This window comes from Physeter macrocephalus, chromosome 1 (genome assembly GCF_002837175.3).
Source record: "Physeter macrocephalus isolate SW-GA chromosome 1, ASM283717v5, whole genome shotgun sequence".
NCBI lineage: Eukaryota > Metazoa > Chordata > Mammalia > Artiodactyla > Physeteridae > Physeter > Physeter macrocephalus.
In genome coordinates, this window is record NC_041214.2 from 96,024,946 (window position 1) to 96,047,945 (window position 23,000).

The window sequence follows — 23,000 nt, forward strand, 5'->3', positions numbered from 1 at the left end:
GTGCTCCGCAGCGGGAGAGGCCACAACAGGGGGAGGCCCGCATACCACAAAAAAAAAAAAAAATAAAGAAAATAAATAAAAAAAAAAAAGAAATGAAATGACTTTGAATTAGATTTGTTCAGTATTACTATGTGTTACTTACATTTCATAAACTTTAGAGACTAATATTTCATTTAGACAGTACCATTTTAAAATGGTACAATTAACAATTAACAATTTCAGTCTTAGGAGTACAGAGGCATAAAGTTTTAAGACGGTGTTTTCTAGCTGGGTTGGCTCAAATACTTGGGTTTGTGTCATTAATATCTTTCCAGCCTATGCGTTGACTGGCAGAAGTGTTTGTAAGTGAATCAAGTCCACAGATAAAGAGTAACCATTGCAAATCTTATTTACCCACCTGGAGATATTCAATTTTAAATCACAATGTTTTTTCTCTCTTTATACCATGGGGCATTGAAGCTGGTATACTTCTCTCATTCTTGGCAGACAGGAGGGTATCTTTTCCAGGTAATGTAGGTATACATTTTGCTCATGTCCTTGGAGTAGAAAGGAAACAGCATAATATTGCAGTGTGGTGTCATGCAGAGGCTTGAATTTGGGGTTAAATATTCCCTAAAAAGTGGAAGATGAATATAGGTCCCAAAATAGCTGGGTTTGACTCTTGGTTCTGTTACTTGTGAAATGCGAGTTTGATCAAGTTACTTAGCATTTTAAGCCTGTTTACTCATCTGTTAAATGGTGAAAATAGGGTTATTTTGAGGAATAAATGAGATGAATGCATATGAAAAAGTGACCACATAAGTGTTTAACAAATGTTTGCTAATATTATATTCCTTTTTGAAAAAGCATGTGCAACTTTTTAGCATTATTACCTCAGTAAATTACACTAACATATCAGACACTCAATTTACTTATATACAAAGTTGAGGTAGTAGTATTAAACCATTCTGAGAAGTTTTAATTAAATAACATTTTTTATCATATTTTATAAATGAAAAACACAGCTATGTTAACTCTGGAGATTCCTTAATGCAATGTCTCAGTTGGAAAAATTATGTTTATAATAACTGATATTTATTAAGAACTTATTTATGTTCTTTGTACCACTGTAAATACTTTATGTACTTTATAGAATCCTTGCAACAAACCTATACATTTGTTGAATTTGAAATTTGTTGACCTATAACGTAGATATGACTATTATCCTAATTTTACACACTAAGAAAACTGAGTCACAGAAATATCATAAAGAGTAACAGTGTGAACCAGGAGTCTATAAAGGGGGATATATTTAAGCTCGGGCATTCCATCTTGTTATAGGACTATCTCCTGATAATGTGGGGGGAAAATTGTTGACTTCGCCTTTAAAGAGTGGGAAAATGGAGGAAAGGGAAAACAAAATGTACAATGTGAATAAAATTAGTAGAAAAGAATGACCAAATCATAGTGAGAGAGAAAAAAGCTAAATCAGAATATTTATTATGTGCTTATTTTACTCCTTGCAGCAGATAAGAGTAATGAAATATACTACTGTCTTGCCATGTAGCTGAAAATATAAGCTAAAAACATGAAATAATTGGAGACAGTATAAAATCATATATTTAAGTACTAGATATAATTATGTGCGTGTGTGAGATTGAAACAAGTTAAATATTTTCCCTCATTCTTTTCTTTATTTTTTAAAAATTTCATTTGTAAGGATTGAAAAGGATCGTTGCTATTGTATGAAAAACTCCAAGAAAAGCACAGTTTAAGACACTGTTTCTAACTAAAACTAAAGGTACTGGTAATTGGAGGAGAGGGTCAAGGTGACCAGTGTTTCGTCAGACATCCCAAGATTTATCCCATTGACAGAATGCTCTGAACAGTAAAACAGAGAAGTTGTAACACTAAAGAAACCAAGTATTTTAATGTAATCTTTAAGGACAAAATAATAATAATAGGCCTCTTTCTCTAAAAACTGTTTGAAAAAAGATGAAGGGAGGAGGAGAATTGAATCCCTCCTCTTCTTCCCCTGATGCCATGTCATTTTTTAAAAACTCGTACTTTAGATACTAAATCAAATGCAAGCCAGTTTAGTCCCTGAGCACATCTATTGCATTGTTTTCAGTGTAGGGTCTACATGCCATCATCTTCAGAATCATATAGGGTGCTTATTAAGTAGATTCTTTTTTCTAGATGGCCAACAGATACATGAAAATGTGCTCAGAATCATTAAACATCAGGAAATGCAAATCAAAAGCACAATGAGAGATCACCTCACACATATTAGAATGGCGATCATCAAAAACCAAGAGATAACAAGCTTTGGCAAGAATGTGGAGAAAAGGGAGCTCTTGTGCACTGTTGGTGGGAATGTAAATTGGTACAGCCACTATGGAAAACAGTATGGAGGTTTCTTAAAAATTAAAAAATGGAGCTACCATATGATCCAGCAATCCCACTTCTGGGAAGGTATCCAAAGGAAATGAAAACAGGATCTCAAAGGGATATCTGTACTCCCATGTTCATTGGAGCATTATTCATATTAGTCAAGATATGAAAACAATCTAAGCCTCATCTATAGATGAGTAGATAAAGAAAATATGATTATATATTATTCAGCCATGAGATAATGGCTGGACCTTGAGGGTACAATATGGATAAACCTTGAGGGTATTATGCTAAGTGAAGTTAAGTCAGAGAAAGACAAATACTATATGATACCAGTTATATATGGAATCAAGAAAAATTTGATTCACTCTGGTGGATGAAATAATACACAAGATTGTGGGCACTCTGGGTTGGGACTGAGTCTTGGGCATCCATGTGCCTGTAAACGGCAACATTTCCCCAGTTCTCAACCTGCCGCCCCAAGCAGCATGCCTAAGCTTCCCTCAGTTTCTTGCTTTTGTGAAAACATCCTTGCCCTGAAGTGCAGAGAGCCTAAAGTGGTTGAAATCAAAAACCTATTCTTCAACTGATTCTTGGGTGTGCTTGTAACCTCATGTAAGAATCATGTAAAACCCTCCCATAGTCAGAAATGTGATCATAAAGTGCTTGGAAAAAATATAGACACTGAAAGTAACATATCGGGTTCTAACTATGTATTAGGCACTGGTTTAAGCATTCTCACATAGTCCTCACAGCAACCCTGAGGAGGTAATATTATAACCATTATACAAATGGGAAAACTGAGGCCAGAGAGATTAGGTAATTTGTTCAAGTCATTTACTTGATATCAAAATCCAAATAATCTAGTTCCTGAGCAAGCACTTAGAACCAGCATACTGTATTGACTCTTCAATAAAGTATAAATAAATACAGTTAAAAATTACATAAACTTGTGATAAAGAAGATTTCTACATGTAGCACCAAAGGAGAAGCAACATGAGAATACATAAATAGTGTAGAAATAAATGAAGACTAGCCAAATAAGAAGAGCAAAGTTATTTATACAGAGCTTGCAATGGCAAGGGAGTCAGCCACCATCACTTGTGTTTTGGCAGAAACTCAGGCAGAGTGGGAAAGCTGTATGGTGGAAAAAAGGGAAGGATTCTGGTATGGCCTGATTGAGGCTGTTGGCAAGGGGAAGCTCTAAGCAGGATAACTAGAAGTGGAACATCTTATGTGAATGGTTAGGGGTACATATTTGGCTTTCTCTGCTTGGTTCTAAGTTGGAAGTGGGGACAAAATTAAGGAAGCTGTCAGTTACTAATCAAATCCTGGCCATTTGGGGCTGATTGATACAGAAGTCATTGTTTAGCTTCCTGGATTGACACTAGGCATAGCAATCTCTGTTCCTGCAAGTCTGACTTGTAGCAAACTGGCTTCCTAGTTGTTTATTGTAGGAGTTGGTTTCCTGGGAAGGTGGCTGCACATTGTGGATCAAAGTTCTAGTTTTATATATGGCCTGGTCATTGTCCATTTATATGTTTTGTCTGTCAATCAATTTAAAAATAAAATGTAAAACTTCCTTGTCTATGGAAAAAAAACAGAATAAATGAAGTTGAGACTGAACACTAAACTGGGAAAGATAATTACAAAATATATTAATATATGTTGATATACTATCATACAAAGAGTTTTAACAGCAATTGTTAAACATCTCAATTGAAAAAATACTCTGGACAATAACAGATAATTCAAGAGAGAAGAAAATATATTTAACTTCAAAAAATGCAAATAAAATGAGATTTAATTTTTAGCTTACTAATTGACAAATATTAAAATGACTGACAAAACTGAGTGACAGCATGGGTTGGAAGAAACAGACATTCTGATACACTGCTAATGGTAGTCTAAATTGGTCCAACTTTCCTGAAAGAATTTGGCAACTGTATCAAATGTCTTAAACATATGCCTTCCCTTTGGGCCAGCAATGCTTTTCTAGGAATTTATCCTAAGAAATAATGAGACAAATGCACAAATGTGAAGGGAGAAGAAGGAACATAAAACAACCTGTGATTCCAACAATAATAAACTCATTTATTATGGTACATTTTTATACAGTCCTTAAAATAGTAATGCAGAATTATATTAAGTGATATGGAAAGTTATGTATTAGGTGTTAAATTAGCATAATCTATTTGAGAAAACAATCTGGAGGAATAAACATCTAAAAGCTAACAGTTGTCTTTGAATGGATCATGGGGTTTGAAAATGTTTTAGTAGTATTTTTTTGGTCTATCAGTTATTTCTAATTTTTAACAATGAATGAATATTGCTCAAAAATAGCATCAGTGCTTTTAGTACACAAAAGCATAAAAATGAAAATATATATAGTTCACAATCTTTCCACCTACAAAATACCTATTGACATTTTAAAAAGGTAATCCATGTACCTTATTAGAATATCCAAATAATTGTTCAAAATGTTTATAATGGGTATCAGAGCTTTCCTCCTCTGCCTCTTGTCCCTCCCCCAAAGATAATTATTGTTAACAGAATTTTATGTATTGTTTGGTCACATTTTCAAGGGTGCAAAAGCTCCATCCATCAAAAAGGAGAAAAAAATGAACCAACAATTTTAGCCTGATGTTAGTTGGCTCAGGAAATAAATCCCACCTTCTGTTTCTCTTTAGCTCTTGTCTGAATTCCCGAGTTTCCAACTCAGTGGCTTCATATTAGGATGATCTAAATTATACCTTACGATCTACATTAGAATACATAGCATTTTATGTCTTTGAGTTCAAATACCCATCTTTTTCTACCACTCATATTAAAAGTGCTTTTAAAAAGGCACAGCATTTCCTGTATACTGACTATATATTCATTTTGTTGTAGTCCCGATGCAGAGTTGCATCATTTTGCAGATTATCCATGATGCTAAAAATTCTTCCCACACTTGCATTTGACACAGGAATTGAAATAGAAAACTGAACCTATTTAAACAAATTTAGAGCTACAGTTTCTGTGCTAAAAACAAGTTTTGATTTTTTTTAGTGTTGTTTCCTCAAGAGAAATGATCATCTCATGTCCAAAGCACAGGCTTTCTCATAAAGAGAATTTGAAGAGGGCTCTTATTTTCATGATGAAAACATTCAGATATGAATTACTTCATCAAAAGAAGGAGATGACTCATGATTAGGCAAGCACAAAGCACCCAGAGCAATATATGTTGGATTTTCAAAAAGAAATTACTTCTCTCTATATATGAGAGTTTTTGTATTCATATTTAATTCTTCACAGGTAAATTTACTGCCTACACAAACTGGTAAACAGTTATTTTGCAATGTGTATAAAGCTCCTGCTGAAAAACTTAATACTGATTTTTTTCTTCAGGAATTTTGGACCTAAATTAAAGAAAAAAATTCTTGACTGATGGCAGATTTAGTTTAATAAAGTGTCTATATACTCTTTATCTTAAAAGTGGATTGTAAATATCAGAGCTAAACAAGAATCCAAGAGCTGTAGGTTTACATGAAGAAAGTCTATAGTTCTGCTGCATAGTTACATGTGTCCTCAGGGCATGGATTCAGACTGTGAGGTTTGGCCTCCTACCCTGCCTTGTAAAAAGGCACGATTGCATTGATTAAACGCTCAGACTCATGGCCAATCAGATCAGAAAGTGCCCTTGACTTTGACTGGAAAATCTAACCTTCAGCTCCTCAGTAATCTCAGTAGCTCCTGCCATATACCACCATGCCTGTCACTCCTGTGTCCTGGATTCTGGACATACATGCTAGCTACAGTCAGGAGCTTTCAGGTGAGGAGGTGCTTTCCCTAGCTTACAAAGGACAGACATCTTGCACAATATATAGATAACACATTGAAGTCGGCCTTATTAAGAACCTTTACTCCCACTGCTGGGACTCTAGTTTCATTAGAAATAACCTCTTCCAGGACTGTTTTGGCCTCAAATACGTCAACCCCTATGACTATTCCTAGTTCTGATCATCTGAAGATCTGAAGTACTGAGTTATGGAAATCAGTCTTCTAAAGCCTACAGCCTCATGAATATCCAGAAGCGATACCATCTTCCATCACCTTTTCCTCAATGGATTACTAAATCATCACTGTCTGGCACCAGCTTATGTCTTGATTTGGCAGCACTGCATAAGGTCTCAAGGTTCCTGTCTCTCATCTATTATTCTTTTATTGATGGAGTAACTATGTACAAAAACCTGGAAGACTACTACTCTTATACTTCCTATTGATAAAACACCTCTCCATAGTTTAGACCAGCTATAATAATTCATTGTCTTCTCCTTAAGAATTGGCCTTTTCAAAATAATCATGGCTGCTTTTGCCATTAGAGTAGCTGGGTTGCATGGAGTATATACTGAACAATCCAGGGGATACCATTTGCATGATAATATTAGTGTCGCCTCTGGAGTTGAGCAATGTGGTACTCTCACTAAACACAGGAATGTCACATCTAACCAAGACATAGAGGGTCAGAGGAGGTATCCCAGAAGTAATATAAAGGGATCCTTCTGACAAGCCCCAGTTCCACTTAGGTGTCTGTCATTTTTCTATTTCCTTATCACACTGTGGTATAATTGCTTATTTTATTTCTTTACCTTGTCAACTTATCATAAGTTTCATAAAGACAGGGATTACTCACATTTTATCACCAAGTGATAGCAGGTGCTTTGCACATTTTAAGACTATTTGTTGAAAAAATAGACTAAAAGGCATTCAGTGGTGTGCGAAATAGAAAGAAAAGGAAGTAGCTCTGGGGGATTATATTCAAATAACAGGTGTCATGTAATTGTTGCCCCAGTGAAAGTTGTGTGCTTATGTCAGTATCTATAGGTCTATATCTTGGAATGGTTAAAGATGAAAAAGGCCACAAATCCTCAAAGTTTCAAATCCAGCTACCCTCTCCAAGTGCACCCACCACATTTCCATAGCTCTTTTAGATGCTTAGAAGACTGAGGCTGCCACTCTCTCTAAACCCATCAATACACCTCAATGAACCAAAATAGAACAATATACAATGAAAGTTGTGATAGGCACTAGTAACACCATGGCTAGCACTAGTACTTAGATCTGCTCTATGGGTATATAGCAAAGGATCATGCATATGAACTTGACTTTCATCTAGAAATATACCTGAGACTGAAGAGACCCTTGCTGGGGAAATCTAGAAAGTTTTCAATAGCTATGCACCAGGCTGTACATACCACAAGTGCAGGGACTATGCTTATTAATGTATTCGTTCTCTTATTCATTCATTTAAATCTATATTATCTAACTTCCATATTCTAGGTACTATACTAGGTTTAAATACCCAGTGATGTGCAAAATGGGCATAATTTCCATCCACATAGAACTTATGACCCAGAAGCTTTTCTATACACTAGTAATGAATTTTCAGAAAGAGAAAGCAAGAAAACACTTCCATTTAAAATTGCATCAGTAAGAATAACATAACTGAGAATAAACTTAACCAAGGAGGTGAAAGACCTATACTCTCAAAACTCTAAGACATTGATGAAAGAAATTAAATATGATACGGAGAAATGGAAAAATATCCTCTGTTCTTGGATTGGAAGAATTAATATTGTGAAAATGTCCATACTACCCAAAGCAATCAGCAGATTCAATGCAATCTCTATCAAAATATTTGACATTTTTCACAGAACTAGGAGAAAATAATCCTAAAATTTATATGGAACCATAAAAACCTTGAATAGCTCAAGCAATCTTGGAGGTATCATGCTCCCTGACTTCAGACTATACTAGAAATCTACAGTAATCAAAACAATATGGTTCTGGCACAAAAAAGACACAGAGATCAATGGAACAGTCAGAGAGCCCAGAAATAAACCCATGCACTTATGGTAAATTAATCTACAACAAAGGAGGCAAGAATACAATGAGGAAAAGGCAGTGTTTTCAGTAAGTGGTCCTGGGAAAACTTGTCAGGTACATGTTAAAAACAAAATTAGAAATTTTCTCACACCATATACAAAAAAAAAAACCAAAAACAAAACTCAAAGTGAATTAAAACCTAAATGTAATACTGGAAACCATAAAACTCCTAGAAGAGAACCTAGGCAGAACATTCTCCGACATAAATTGTAGCAATATTTTCACAGATCTGTCTCCTAAGGCAGAGGAAACAAAAGCAAAATGAACAAATGGGACCTAATTAAATTTAAAAGCTTTTGCACAACAGGGAAACCATTAAAAAAACAAATACAACCTAGTGGATGGGAGAAAATACTTGCAAATGATATTGTTGACTATGGGTTAATATCCAAAATATATAAGCAGTTCATACAACTCAATATGGAAAAAACAAACAACCCAATTAAAAATGGGCAGAAGACTTGAATAGACATTTTTCCAAAGAAGGTATACAGATGGCCAACAGACACATGAAAAGATGCTCAACATCACTCATCATCGGAGAAATGAAAATCAAACCCACAATGGGATATCACCTCACACCTGTCAGAATGTCTATCATCAAAAAGACCACAAATAACAAATGTTGGTGAAGATGTAAAGAAAAGTGAGCCCTAGTATATTTTTGGTGCGAATGTAAATTCCTGAAGCCACTATAGAAAACAGTGTAAACTTCCCCCTCCAAATAAAAAAATAGAACCACCAGATGATCCAGTAGTTTCATGCTGGGTGTATATCCAAAGAAAATGAAAACACTAACTTGAAGAGATACATGGACCCCAATGTTCATAGCAACATTATTTACAATAGCTGAGATATGGAAGCAACCTAAGTGTCCCTCAACAGATAAATGGATAAAGAAGATGTGATTGATACACACACCACACAATGGAATATTACTCAGCCATAAAAAGAATGAGATTTTGCCAATTGCAACAACATGGATGAACCTGGAGGGTATTATGCTTAGTGAAATCAATCAGACAGAAAGACACATACCATATGGCATCACTTATATGTGGAATCTAGAAAGGAAAACAAGCAAATGAATGTAAAAAAAACAGAAACAGACTCACAGATATAGAGAACTAACTAGTGGTTACCAGAGGAAGGAAGGAATGAGGGAGGGCAATAAAAGGGTAGGGGACTAAGAGGTACAAACTATTATGTAAAAAAATAACTAAGCATCAAGGATATATTGCACAGCACAGGGAATATAGCCAAAATTTAATAATAAATTTAAAAAGTATAATCCATAAAAATACTGAATCACTGTGCTGTACACCTGAAACTAATATAATATTGTAAATCAACAATACTTCAATAAATAAATAAAATAAAATAAATATAATGAGACTGGGAACAAAGAGTTTGTACTGTGTGTAAGAAAAATATCTAAAATGCATAGGTATAGAAAATGCTGAAATTCAGTGCATGGAAAAAGACACACCATTAAATCTTAATTAAAAGACAGTTGATATAACACATTAAATAGCAACAAAATATATCTTAAGGCAAATAGAATTAGTAGAATTAAAAGGAATCATTTGAACTGATAAAAGATTCAATGATCAGAATGATACGGCAATTTAAAAATTATATGCCTATATTAGCAAAGTATCAAATTATTTAAAGCAAAAGTTGCCAAAAGTGCAATGAGAAATTGATAAATTTCCAAAGTTAGGAAGTTCAACACTCTTCTCTTAGAAATTGATAGAAAAGCACTTAAAAATATCAGGATATAAAATATTAGAAAATGTAATTAACAAAGTTGACTCATCAATTGCAGAATGTACATTAATTTCAATCATACATAAATCATTTATAAATATTTAACACACACCAGGCCATAAAACATGTCTAAACACAAACTCTTCCAGAAAATTGAGGAGACTGTTTCCTATTATCATTTATAAGACTGGTGGTACTCTGATAGCAAAACCAGACTAACACATTACAAGAAAAGAAGACTACAGAACACTATCCCTCATGAACATACATGAAATATTTTCAACAAAATTTTAGCAAATTATATCCAACAATATATAAAGAAAATAATATAATATGACCAATTTGGGTTTATCCCAGGAATGCAAAGTTGGTTTGACATTTAAATATCAATCCATGTAATTGACCTTATTAAAACTAAACTTGCACACACACACACACACACACACACACACACTACCACCGCCACACACCCCCCAACAACAGCAACAGCAAAGGTAGTGATTATTTCAATAGATATAGGGAAAGCATTTGAAAAACCCAACATCCATTACTGATAAAATCTTCCCAGAAAACAAGGAGTAGAAGAGATGTCTTGAATTGGATAAATTGTCATCTATAAGAAGCTTTCAGCTGATGTCATTCTTAATGGTGCATAAAGTTAGTGTTTTCTCCTATGATCATGAACAAAGTAAAGATATTCATTCTCACTACTTTTATTTAACATTGTACTGGAGGTTCCAGTCAGTCCAAAAAGATAAGAAAAAGATTAAATAACATTGTAGGAAAGGAAGAATTTAAATTGTCTTAATTTACAGAAAACACAATTGGTTGTGTAAAATATCTTATGGACTCTAAAATAAATAAGACAATAAATCTAATATGTGAGGTTAGCAAGGTTGTAAGATATAAGATCAGCATACAAAATTAGTTGGATTTCTATGTACTAATAATCAGTAGTTAACATACTAAAAATACCATTTACAATAGCCTCAAAAATAGCAAACACTTAGAGATAAATCTGATAAAAATGTACAAGGCCTTTACACTGAAAAATAGAAAATTCTGAGAAAAATTAAGGAATCCCTAAAAGGATGGCAACACTGTGTTCCTATACTGGGTGACTCAATATTTTTAACTTGTCATTTCTCTCTAAATTGATCTATAGATTCCATGTAATGTCAATTAAAACCCTATAAGGAGTTTTTTGTAGGCTAGTTTTTTGAAAGGCTGATTTTAACATTCATATTGAAATGTAAAGTATCTAAAGTAGACAAAATAGCATTGAAAATACAGAGTAAAGTTGTAGAACTTATATTACCTGACATTAAGATTTATTTATTTTAAAATTATAGTAATCAAGATATTGTGGTTTTGCCATGGAAATTGACAAATAGATCAAGGGAACCAAATCAAGTCCAGAAATAGACTTGCAAATACATAGTTAATTTTAAAAATTTAATATATACTTATATGAATTTGACAAAGGTAAAGAGGCAATTCATTGGAGAAGCATAAATTTTTCAACAAATAGTTCTTAAAAAATTTGTTTATCCAGATGCAAAAAGGCCTCAATATTCATTCATTTCATTTAATTCATATCCCACACTATACCAAAATTAACTCAAAATAGTTAATAGGTTTAAATATAAAACCTAAAACCATAGAATTTCAAGAACACATGGAGTGTATCTTAATGATCTTAGGTTAGGCCAAGAAAGGTTCCTTTGATAAAACAGTAAAAAAGTACAATCCATAAAGTAAAAGGACCAATAAATTAGACTTTGAAATTTCTGCCCTGTGAAATACACTGTTAGTAGAATGGGGAAAAAAACACTAAAGATTGTGAGAAAATATTTGCAAATCCCATGTCTAATAAAGGAATTGTATCTAGAAAATGTAAAGAATCCTCAAAACTCAAGAATAAGAAACCAACTGCCCCCCCCCCAGAATAAACAAAGGGAATATTTGAAGATACACTTTTTTTTTTAAGAGTCAGGTGAGTTATTTAATTTATTTATTTGGTCACGCCGTGTAGCATGCAGGACCTTAGTGCAGCATGCGGGACCTTAGTGCCCCAAACAAGGGATCAAACCTGTGCCCCCTGCATTGAGAGTGCCAAGTCTTAACCACTGGAGTGCCAGAGAAGTCCTGAAGAGACACTTTATAAAGTGATATACAGATTGAAAATAAGCATATGAAAAGATATTCAACATCTTTAGCCATTATGGAAAGGCAAATTAAAACACCAATGATACACTCCCACACCTATTAGAATAGCTAACATTAAAAAGACTGACAATACCAAGTTTGACAAGGGTATGGAACAACTGAACTTTTGTGTACTACTGGTAGGAATGTAAAATGGTAGAACCATTTTGAAAAATAATTTGGCAATTTCTTAAAAGTTAAATGTATCCCTACATATGACCCCAACTTTAAACATTTACATATTTACCCTAGAGAAATTAGAATGTTTATTCAGACAAATAGTCATACAACAATATTCAGAGCACCTTAATTTGTAATAGTCAAAAGCTGTACACAACTCAAATGCCCATCAATGGATGAATGAATAAACTAATTGTGGTATGTCAATATAATGGAATATTATTTGGCAATAACAATATCAAACTCTCGATATGTACAATATACATGAATGTCAAAATAGTTAATTTTGAGTGAAAGTATTTAGACCATAAAAAGTACATACTGTATAATTCTACTTATATAAATAAAGTTCTAGACAGTGCAAACTATTCCATAGTGACAGAAAGTAATTCAGTGGTTCCCAGAAGATGGAAGTGGGTTTAAGGATGAGCCAAAGGGAGAGATTAAAAATGGACATGAGGAAACTTTTGAGAGTATGTGTATGTTCGTTATCTTGATTGTGGTGATAATTTACTAGTGTGTGTGCTTGTGTGAACACACAAACGTATATATATATATATATATATATATATATATATATATACAAAGATAGATCAAAATTGCATACTTAAAAATGTACTTTTTAGTGTGTGTATGTTACACTTTAATATGTTTTTATAAACTGCTGAGGACTAGACTAGAAATTAAAATTAAAGTCCAACACCAATCATGAATTATAAATGCAAAAATTCAAGCAATATATTAGCAAATGCAAACTCCAAGAATATACAGTACTGTATAAGAAAGATAATACATCACTGCCAAGCTCAAATGTATCACAGGAGTACAAGTTTGATTTAGCATTAAAAATTAACCATTTTAAACCATCAAAAATTTACATTACAGTGAAAAGTTATTAATTTCAATATACATAGAAAAAGAAGACAAAAATCAACACCATTTCTTGATTTAAAAAATTAAAATATTTGGTGATCTAGAAGTAGAAGGGAACCTCATCAATATGATAAGGGGTATCTATAATAAAAGTTTCCAGAAACATTTAATGATCAAATGTTGAAAGCTTTCTTTTCAAGTTTGTGAGTAAGGCAAAGATCCCCATTATCATCACTGTCCTCAAGGTCTCAACCAATGCAATGAAGAAAAAGAGAAGCTAAAAGAATTTGAAATAAATAAATTCTTATTATCTGTAAGTGAGATGATTGTGAATCTAGAAAAATGTACAAATAAATTATTCAAATTTACGACAGAGATTAGCAAGTTCAGTATATACAAAAATCCTTATAAAATATCAATTGTGCCCAAACAGAGATTAGCAAGTTCACTATATACAAAAATCCTTATAAAACATCAATTGTGCCCAAGTGCCCATCAACAGACGATAGGCTTAAGAAGATGTGGTATATATTTACAACAGAATATTATTCAGCCATAAAAAGAATGAAATAGTGCCATTTGCCACAACGTGGTTGAACCAAGAGAATATTATACTTAGTGAATTAAGTCAGACAGAGAACGACATATACTATATATCACGTATATGTGGAATCTAAAAATAATACAAATGAATCTAAATACAAAACAGAAACAGACTCACAGACATAGAAAATAAACTTACGGTTACCAAAGGAGAGAGGGAGGGAGGGATGGAGTGACAAATTGGGAGTATGGGATTAACAGATATAAATTACCATACATAAAATAGATAAGCAACAAGGATTCACTGTATAGCACAGGTAATAATATTCAATATCTTGTAATAATCTATGATGGAATGTAACCTGAAAAAAAAACTGAGTCACTTTGCTGTACAACAGAAGCTAACACAATATTATAGATCAACTATACTTCAATAAAAAAACAAATTATTTTTCTAGTAGTAACTAATCACTTGATTTTTTTGTTATATGGACTTTTGTATGTGTATAACCAAAAGAATGTAGTATCAGTATGATATAGTTTTATTCGGAAAACTAGAAAAACTTTAATTCTGAATTTCACTTAGAGGAATTTCTCTTAATCTCGCTAAGGAAAGAAGAATTATAGCTTTAGCATTTGCATGCAGCCATGTCTAAGAAATGTAATATAGCTCCCTTGAGGATACACATAGACAAGAGAATGGAGTTAGCATCTATTATCAAATCTTGGTTATGTTCTATTTCCTGTGTTCTGCCAAATGTTGAGAATTATGAGTGTCTCTTGTAGATGATACTCACTTAAGAAGACTTTAATTTGTTAATAGGGTTGACTATCTTATTAAAATAGCATTGAATAGGGTTTAAGAACACAGATTCTGAAGTCAGTCTACCAGTTTCTGAATGTCAGTTCCATCACTGATTAGCTATGTAAACTTGGCCCAGTCACTTATCTTCTCTTGCCTTTAGTTCTATAAACTGGTAATAACAATACAATACGAATTCATTACTAAGAGTTGATAAGATACGACAATTAAGTGATTTAATAAAAGTCAAACACTTAGAATGATTCTTGGTATGTAGAAAGTACTATGTTAATATTAGCTATTAATTTTTCTACCATATATTTTGTTGCTAATATTATTATGATTGTACAGTTATTAGAAGACAAAGCTATAGTAAATATAGCAATCAACTAAAAAAATTCAAGTCACTGTTCCAAGCACTCTCTTCTCTTTACTTTCCGCATTTTACCCCACAATCCTCATCACATAATTAAGAATACAGAAAGAATATTCTGGAATGATGTCATATGTCTACACTGCTAACACACCTGGCCCTATACAGAGATAAGGATGTTCTTTTGATTTCCCTCCAGTATTTTCCTGTAATCTTTGCAGTATTTTCTAAGCCACACTTTCTTGTATTAAAAATCATAAAGGTCTACAGAAAGATCTATACATGAATGTTTATAACAGCTTTATTCCTAATACTCTCAAACTAAGAAAAACCCCAAATGCTTGTCAATTGGTGAATGGATAAATAAATTGTGGTATATTCATATGATGGAATACTGCTCAGCAGTAAAAGGAACAAACTACTGAAAAATGTAATTCCATGGATGAATCTTAAAAGCAGTATGCTAAATAAAGGAAACTAGATGCAAAAGAGTTAAAAATAATTAATTAATTAAAATAAAAGATCAATTATATATTTATATGCAATCAAAACATTTAGTAAATAAATATTTAAAAATCTATCATTTATATATTCATATAAATTATCTAAAAGCTGCAAATGAATCTAATAAAAGAAGTGCAAAAGCTTACAGGTAAAATTTATAACCTTATTGAAAAACATTAAAGAAGACTTAAGGACATGGAAATACACAGTGTTCATGGATTCTTCATAAAGTAATTTATACTTTCAACGAAACTTCAGTCATGATCTCAACAAGCTGAACTTTAAATTTATATGAAATTGCAAAGAGCTAAAAATATCCAAAAACATCTTTTAAGAAAACAAGATAGAAGAACTTTCTCTGTTATTATTACATATTGCAAACCTAGAGTAATAAGAACAGTGGTTTTGGCAAAAGTAGATCAATGACACAGAATAGAGAGCTTAGTATCAGCACTAAGTATAAATGAATACTTGACTTTTTACACAAATATTACTGCAGATAAGTGTAAAAACTCACAAAATTTAAATAAACTATGCAGGCATAATTGCTATCCATATTTTTTTAAAAAGTAAACTCTTGATTTGCACCATATTAAGAAAAATCAATTCTTGAAGGTCTAAATTGATCCTCACGATCTACATTTTAAAGTTAAAAAACTATAATGTGTTTAAGAGAGAAATAGGAGAATATCTTTAGACCTCAGGGTAGGAATGATTTCTTGGACAAGACACAAATTACAGAGCCATAATGATAAAGATGTACAAAGAGGAGAGCGTTAAGTTAATAATTTCCATTAATCAAAAGACATTTCATTATACAGACAAGGTAAGCTACAGAGTAGCAGAAGATTTTTGCAATACTTATAAATAACAAAGTATCCAGAATATATAACAGAATCCAAAATATATAACAGCCTCCAAAAAACTCAAAGTGGCAAAGGCAGATAACTCAACAGAAAAATTATCTAAGAGTTTTGAAGCGGTACTTCACAAAACAGCACATCTAAATAAGTGCTATGGACTGAATATTTGTGTCCTCCTAAAATGCTTAATTTTAATTGAAGACCTAATCCCCAGTGTGGTGCTATTTGGAAGGGGGGGCCCTTTAGGAGGTAATTAGGTCAGTAAAGTGGAACCCTCATGAATGAGATAAGTACCCTTATAAGAAGAGACAGGTAAGAAATGATCTCTCTTAATCATGTGAGGATACAGCAAGAAGGCAGCCATTTGCAAACCAGAAAGAGGGCTCTCACCAAGGACCAAACTGGCTGACACCTTGGTCTCATATTTCCCAGCCTCCAGAACTCTGAGAAATAAATTTCTGTTGTTTAAGCCACCCAGTCTAGGATATTTTGTTACAGAAGCCTGAGCAGACTATGACAATGATCAATAAGTATGATAAAATTGACAATGAATATTCATTAGTAATGAGGGAAATGCATATTATAATTACAATGAGATTCCAATACACATGCTCCATACTGGCAGATACTAATGCATACTTGACTATACCAAGTGTTGGCACACATATATACCAAGTGTTGACACACATAAACTCTCATTATCACTTAGGAATGGAAATTAGTACAACATTTTGCAAACTGGTATAGCATTATCTAGCAATGCTATAGTTGGGAGAAAAACTAGTAAAGTTGAAAAAATACACATATCCTAGTCTTTCCATTTCTAAGTGTATACTCTACAAATCTGCATTCTTATATGCAACAAGAAATAAGATATAAGAATGTTCAAAGCAGCATTTTTCAAATTTTCCAAAATCCAAAAATAGTCCTTTAATAGCAAAATGGATAAACAATTTGCAATATCAATAATGAATATTATACAGCAGTGAAAATTAATGAATAGTTCTATATACATCAATATGGTGAAACTTACAATCTTTATAGTGAAAGAAAAATAGCAAATAATAGAAATTATACACAGCCTGATTCCATTTATATAGTATTCAAAACAAGCAAGAGTAAAGTATTTTGCTTGGGGAGGCATAAACAAGAACTAAAACTAAAAAAACAAGGAATTGATTATTATTAGTGTCAGGATAATGATTACCTCGAAGGGGAGGGAATGGTAGGAAGAGACACATGTGAGGGTTCAGGAATATTGATAATATTCTTTTGCTTGACCTATGTAACATTTACATGAGTGTTGTTTATAGCTATTTACTAAACTGAAAATGCATTTTATGCACTTTACTATATGTGTATATATTCTATTTCATAATAAAAGTGTTTCAAAAGCAAAAACCACAAGTCTGTAAAACCTCATGAGAGGTGTTTGGGCTCCTTTCCTGGCCAGACCAGACCTCATGATATTAAAGCCCAAATATTAGTCTCTTATGAAGCATCATAGGGCCTCTCAGCAAAATTATTGGGTCAGTGTGGGAGTTGGGGTGGTATATGCATTTTTAAACCCACTCCAGTGCTACCCATGTGTCAGAAGTGACCTCTCTGAAAATCTTTTTTTCTGCTTCTTACACTCACCTATACTTACAATCTAAAAACCAACGTCTCCAGACTGACTCACAAGCTTTAAGAGAAAATGTAGAGCTACTTTGAGCTAAAGGTAAAGACATAACTTGAGTGTAACCAATCATGATGGAACATTTCACCTACTCAGTGGAGCCTGCAGATTGTCCCTTCATGTGAACTGACAGCACCTCAGAGCATTGGATTGGTTCGGCAGTGAAGCAGGGAAAACTGTGTCGAAGTGAAAATAATATGATACACAAAAATGCTCTAAATCGTTATAATGGTAAAGAAATGTTATGGCTGGTGTAAAAGCAAGTCATTACTGGAGGCAAATGACTGAACTAAAGAAATTTGATTTCTCCTGGATTTTAACTTCATGGGTGGCTGCCTACAAGAAAACTCAATATGTCTCTGAGACTTCTGCCTCTTTGTCAATTTGACTGAAATCAGCCTATGAAATCCAAATGATTTGATTCTACAAGAAACTAGGAATATATCTGAAGGCTATATTTTTAATCAAAATTCAGAATTCCTTGAAGAATATGGGTTTTTGTCAGATTAATTTATGGAATCATAAAAATTTCAGTTTCTTATACATATAAATGGGAAAATTTGACCTCTGAAAGAGGTCAGTTTGAGATAAAACTTAGTGAAACATCACAGATGATGATACACAGGAGAACGATGTCTGGTCATTTGAAACGTGCTAGTTTCTGGAACTAGAAAAAATGATATAAGGGGGGGAAACAGAGGAAGATTCTTTACACTTATTATGTTTGTAATTTCAGTTCCAGGCTGGCAAAGTCATGAGTTTGTTGATCTAGTGAAAAGATTACTGTCTAGAAAGGATCATGGATCAAAGAGACTACAAGCTATCTGCATTAGTGTGCTTTGGTATAACGTTCTAAAGGCAGAATAGATAGGAAATTAGGTAAGACATAGACATGACTCCTTGAGGTTTCTTCCCATAGGAAAGCAGATTGGAGAACTGCTCCATTAAATAATAAACTACTTGAGGCCATGGGCCATGCTTTTCTTTCATTCCAGTATTGTAACTGAACTTACAGTTACTCATACAGTATTCCTGTGAATCATCCACTCAAGGATTATTGATTTGCCAACAGAGGCAACTTGTTTATTGTTGACCCACTGAAAAAGAAACAGTATGAAATAGAAGTACTTTTTCCTGCAGTTGTTATAGCAGTTAACCCCCTATGGTTCCCAGAAGCTAGCACTTCCATTTCAAATCACACAAAGAATATCTTGCTTACATTAGGATTTACTTTATTTTAGGAAGGTGATCATGAAAAATGATTAGCAAGACTGCTTCAGTCCCCTGTAAATACTGAATGAGCATTTTGGCATCTTCTGTTAACAGTTGGCCCAGGTTTAAGAGAGGCAGGGAGAAAAACAGAATGTCAGGGTAAATCTGTTAGAGTACTTTAGCTACATTGCAATTCCAATTGACTTCAATAAAAAGGTCCTTTATTGGCTTATCTAACTGGAATCCCAGAAATGGGATGGGCTTGAGGGTAACCATAAGATTGTGACTCTGGCAATTTCTCTGCAATTTCCCTGGCTGTGTCCCCTTCTAAGTAAAGATCACCTCTTTGGGCTGCTTCTCCTCTGGAGAAAAATGCCTGTGCTGGTTCCTGGCTTCACATCTACCTCCCACATTGTCCTGAGGAAGGAAGAAAATGTTCTTAACACAGATTTCTAATCTAAGGAAGTGTCCTGAGATCCATCCTAACTCGGCTGTTCCTATTACTTGCTCATTCCTGGACCAGTGACTGTGGACAAGGCAATGGAATGGGCTGATTAACACAAGCCAAGAAGGCTGGGCCTTGAAGCTGGGAGAAGTCAATTTTTCTCACAGTTTCCTAAATGAATAAGAGCAAAACTCTGAACCAAAATTTAGAATTTAGATAACATAGGAAATAGAAAAATTATTCTGGGTAGGCAAACCATAAAGGGAAAAAAAAAAAGGAAGAAGAAGAAAGAAAAGAAAGGAAAAGAAAAACCTATAACAATGGTTCAATTTGGCTGCACATTAGAATCACCTGGGAGCATTTACAAATTTTAATGTTCAGGCCAAAACCCTGGGTGAGGGCAGTACTTTTTAAGGTTCCACAGTTGATTCAATGCGCACTTTCTTGAGACTACTACATTGCATGGGAAGAGTTTATTACAGGAAGACAGAACTAATGTCTGTCAGCTTCTCTTATCATGTGGGTATTTTGAAGAGAGATGAGTTGGTTTTATTTCCCAAGCTCTGGCAGCTTAAAGCCACCTGAACTGACAGCTGTATTTCCCCTTACAAAGTGGCTTAAATGTAGTGGAGCTCTACTTTTCTAGCCTCACAATGAACAACACAAAGGTTACAACAGTGCCTAAATCCCACATGGGAAGCATAGAAAAAGTCATTGTAAACGCTGCTTTTCCAGAGCAATGGAAAATAGAGGCGGATTACAGTTGGGTTTAAAATACCATTTATTTCCCTCTACCATTGGCAATATTTGTAGAGTCTGCAACTGCGGGTTCAGCATGGTCAGCTGTGGCATGGCTTTGCTTTGTTTTGTTCTGTGATCTCATCACTATCGTTTCATCCATTTACTACCCATTTTCTCACTCTGTTTGGTGCTCAGGATTCCCTCCTGAGAGTTTAGCAGATAAATCAAGCTGAATTACAACAAAGAAAAACCAAAACCCTCTTCAGACTTGTACTTTCCTGTTTTTTTTTCATTTTGGGGGGGTGGTGGCAGTTAAAAGAGGAATAAGAAAATAGAAAATAGATTTCAATTGTTTGATTTATAAAACTGATTGGACTTTTTTGGAAAGTCTTACTTTCTCTTTTGATTCATTTATTTCACTTGTGTTCAGAAAAAGATCAGCTAATATTGGCCTTCATTTCATCCTAAATTAATTCACTCACCCAGTAATTTATTCATACAACAAAAAATTATTGAATGCCTAATATATGTCAGGTAATGTACTGAGGTAAAACTAAAAAAATAAAGGCTCTGTCCTTATGAAGGTTATATTCTAATGAGAGAAGACTGTCTATAAACAAATATACAGTAGGTCAGGTAGCAGTAAATTTGATGTGGAATAATAAAGGAAGTTAAGAATGAAAGAGAATCTTGGAGGAAGGGCACAGTGGGAAAGAATGGAGGTTATCAGTTACTATTTTAAATAGAATGATGAGGGAAGAGCTCCAACTAAGGTGACATGTGAAGAGAGACCTGAAGGAAATGATCGAGCAAGCCATGGGGACATCCGGGGGAAACATTGTAGACAGAGCAAACAGCAGGTGTAAAGACCCTGAGGTGGGAGAATGCTGGTGTGTCTGAGGGATGGTGAGCCTAGCTGAGCGGAAAGAGAGTAGAGGAGGAAAGTGGTTGGACAGAGAGAAAAGGGTCAGCTTATGGAATATCTTATGTACCATTTGCAGAACTTCAGACTTAAAGGAGAAGGTTTAACTTAAAGGAGAAGCCATTAGAAGATTCTGAACAAAGGAGTGACATCATCTGACATGTTCGAAAGGTATTCTCTGTTGAGAAAAAGCTAAGGAGGGCAAGAGTAGACTCACAAAGGGTTAAATATTTATGGTTTAATAATTTTACCTTTAATATTGGGTTAGGGTGTGAGATAAGATTATGGCTCGATTTGTTGAATACATTCCTTCTTGGTAAGTGAGCTTCCTTTGCTGTAAATTAAATTTTCATACTGAACTATAATCTGTTTCAGAGGCCTTATCCAGTTCATTGAACCATTGATTATTGCACTAGTACCTTAATTACTGAATTATTGTAGCTCTTATTGTACAGTGATAAAATGTTTCAAGTGAATATTTGATCAATCAGAAAATACTCACCATATAATATTAAATCACCAGAAGGAAATATACAGAAATACAAATAGTGATGTTCAATGGTAGTATTATGATTTTTTCTTTATGCTTCTGTATAGCTTCATAATTTTCCATGATAATCAATATTTAATTTTATGATTAGACAAAAAGTGTATAAACATTCAAACAAGACAAACAATTCTCTCCCTTACCACAAATACTCGTCCTTAGTATATTCATAACACTTGTGTTATTTTAGTAAATATAAATGCTTTGAAGAAAAACTGATTTCTCAATAAATTAAGAATTCCAAGCTCATATATCTCTGCCTGTTCAACATTTCAGCTTGAACATCTAATAAGCTAATATCAAACTCAACATGACTGAAAAAAAGTCTTAAATCCCCTCTCCTCAAAACTGCTTCTCTGCACATTTTCCTAATGTGGTAAATGGCACCTCTTGTCATCTAGCTGCTCAAGTCAAAAACCTTGCTCTCATTTTGACTCCTCATTTTCTTTCATGCATGACCACTGACTATTTAGCAAAATTTGTTGGTTCTCCCCTAAAAAACCTCAACCAAATCTTTTTATTTCTCACTACCTCAAAGGCTACCACCTCCTAATTCATCTTCCCCTGCTATACTCAATTTTCCATACAGCAGCCAGAGAGATGGTTAAAATACCTGAATCTGATCATGTTAGTCACTCCCACAAAACACTTCAATAGTTTCCTATCACACTAAAAATAGAAACCAAAATCTTTCCATGGCCAACTAAGTCCTACTTGTTTGTTTCCCTGAAGGACTCCTCCCCTTCTGACCAGGCTCCATCCACCCTGGCCTTCTTAATGTTTCTCAACTTAACTAAAGGCATTTATCTAAGACTTTTTGCATTTCCGGTTCTTTCTGCCTGGAATGCTCTTCTTCCAAATATTTTCATTTGTTGTTCCCTTACATCATTCGGTCCCTGCTTAAAATACCACCTCTTCAAGAGAGGACTTCCATGACCAGCCTTTTAAAATATAACACTCAAAATCATGCTCCATCTTTTTACCTGGCTTACTTTTCCTCAAAGTATTTGTCATTACCTACTTATATATTTTGTGTTG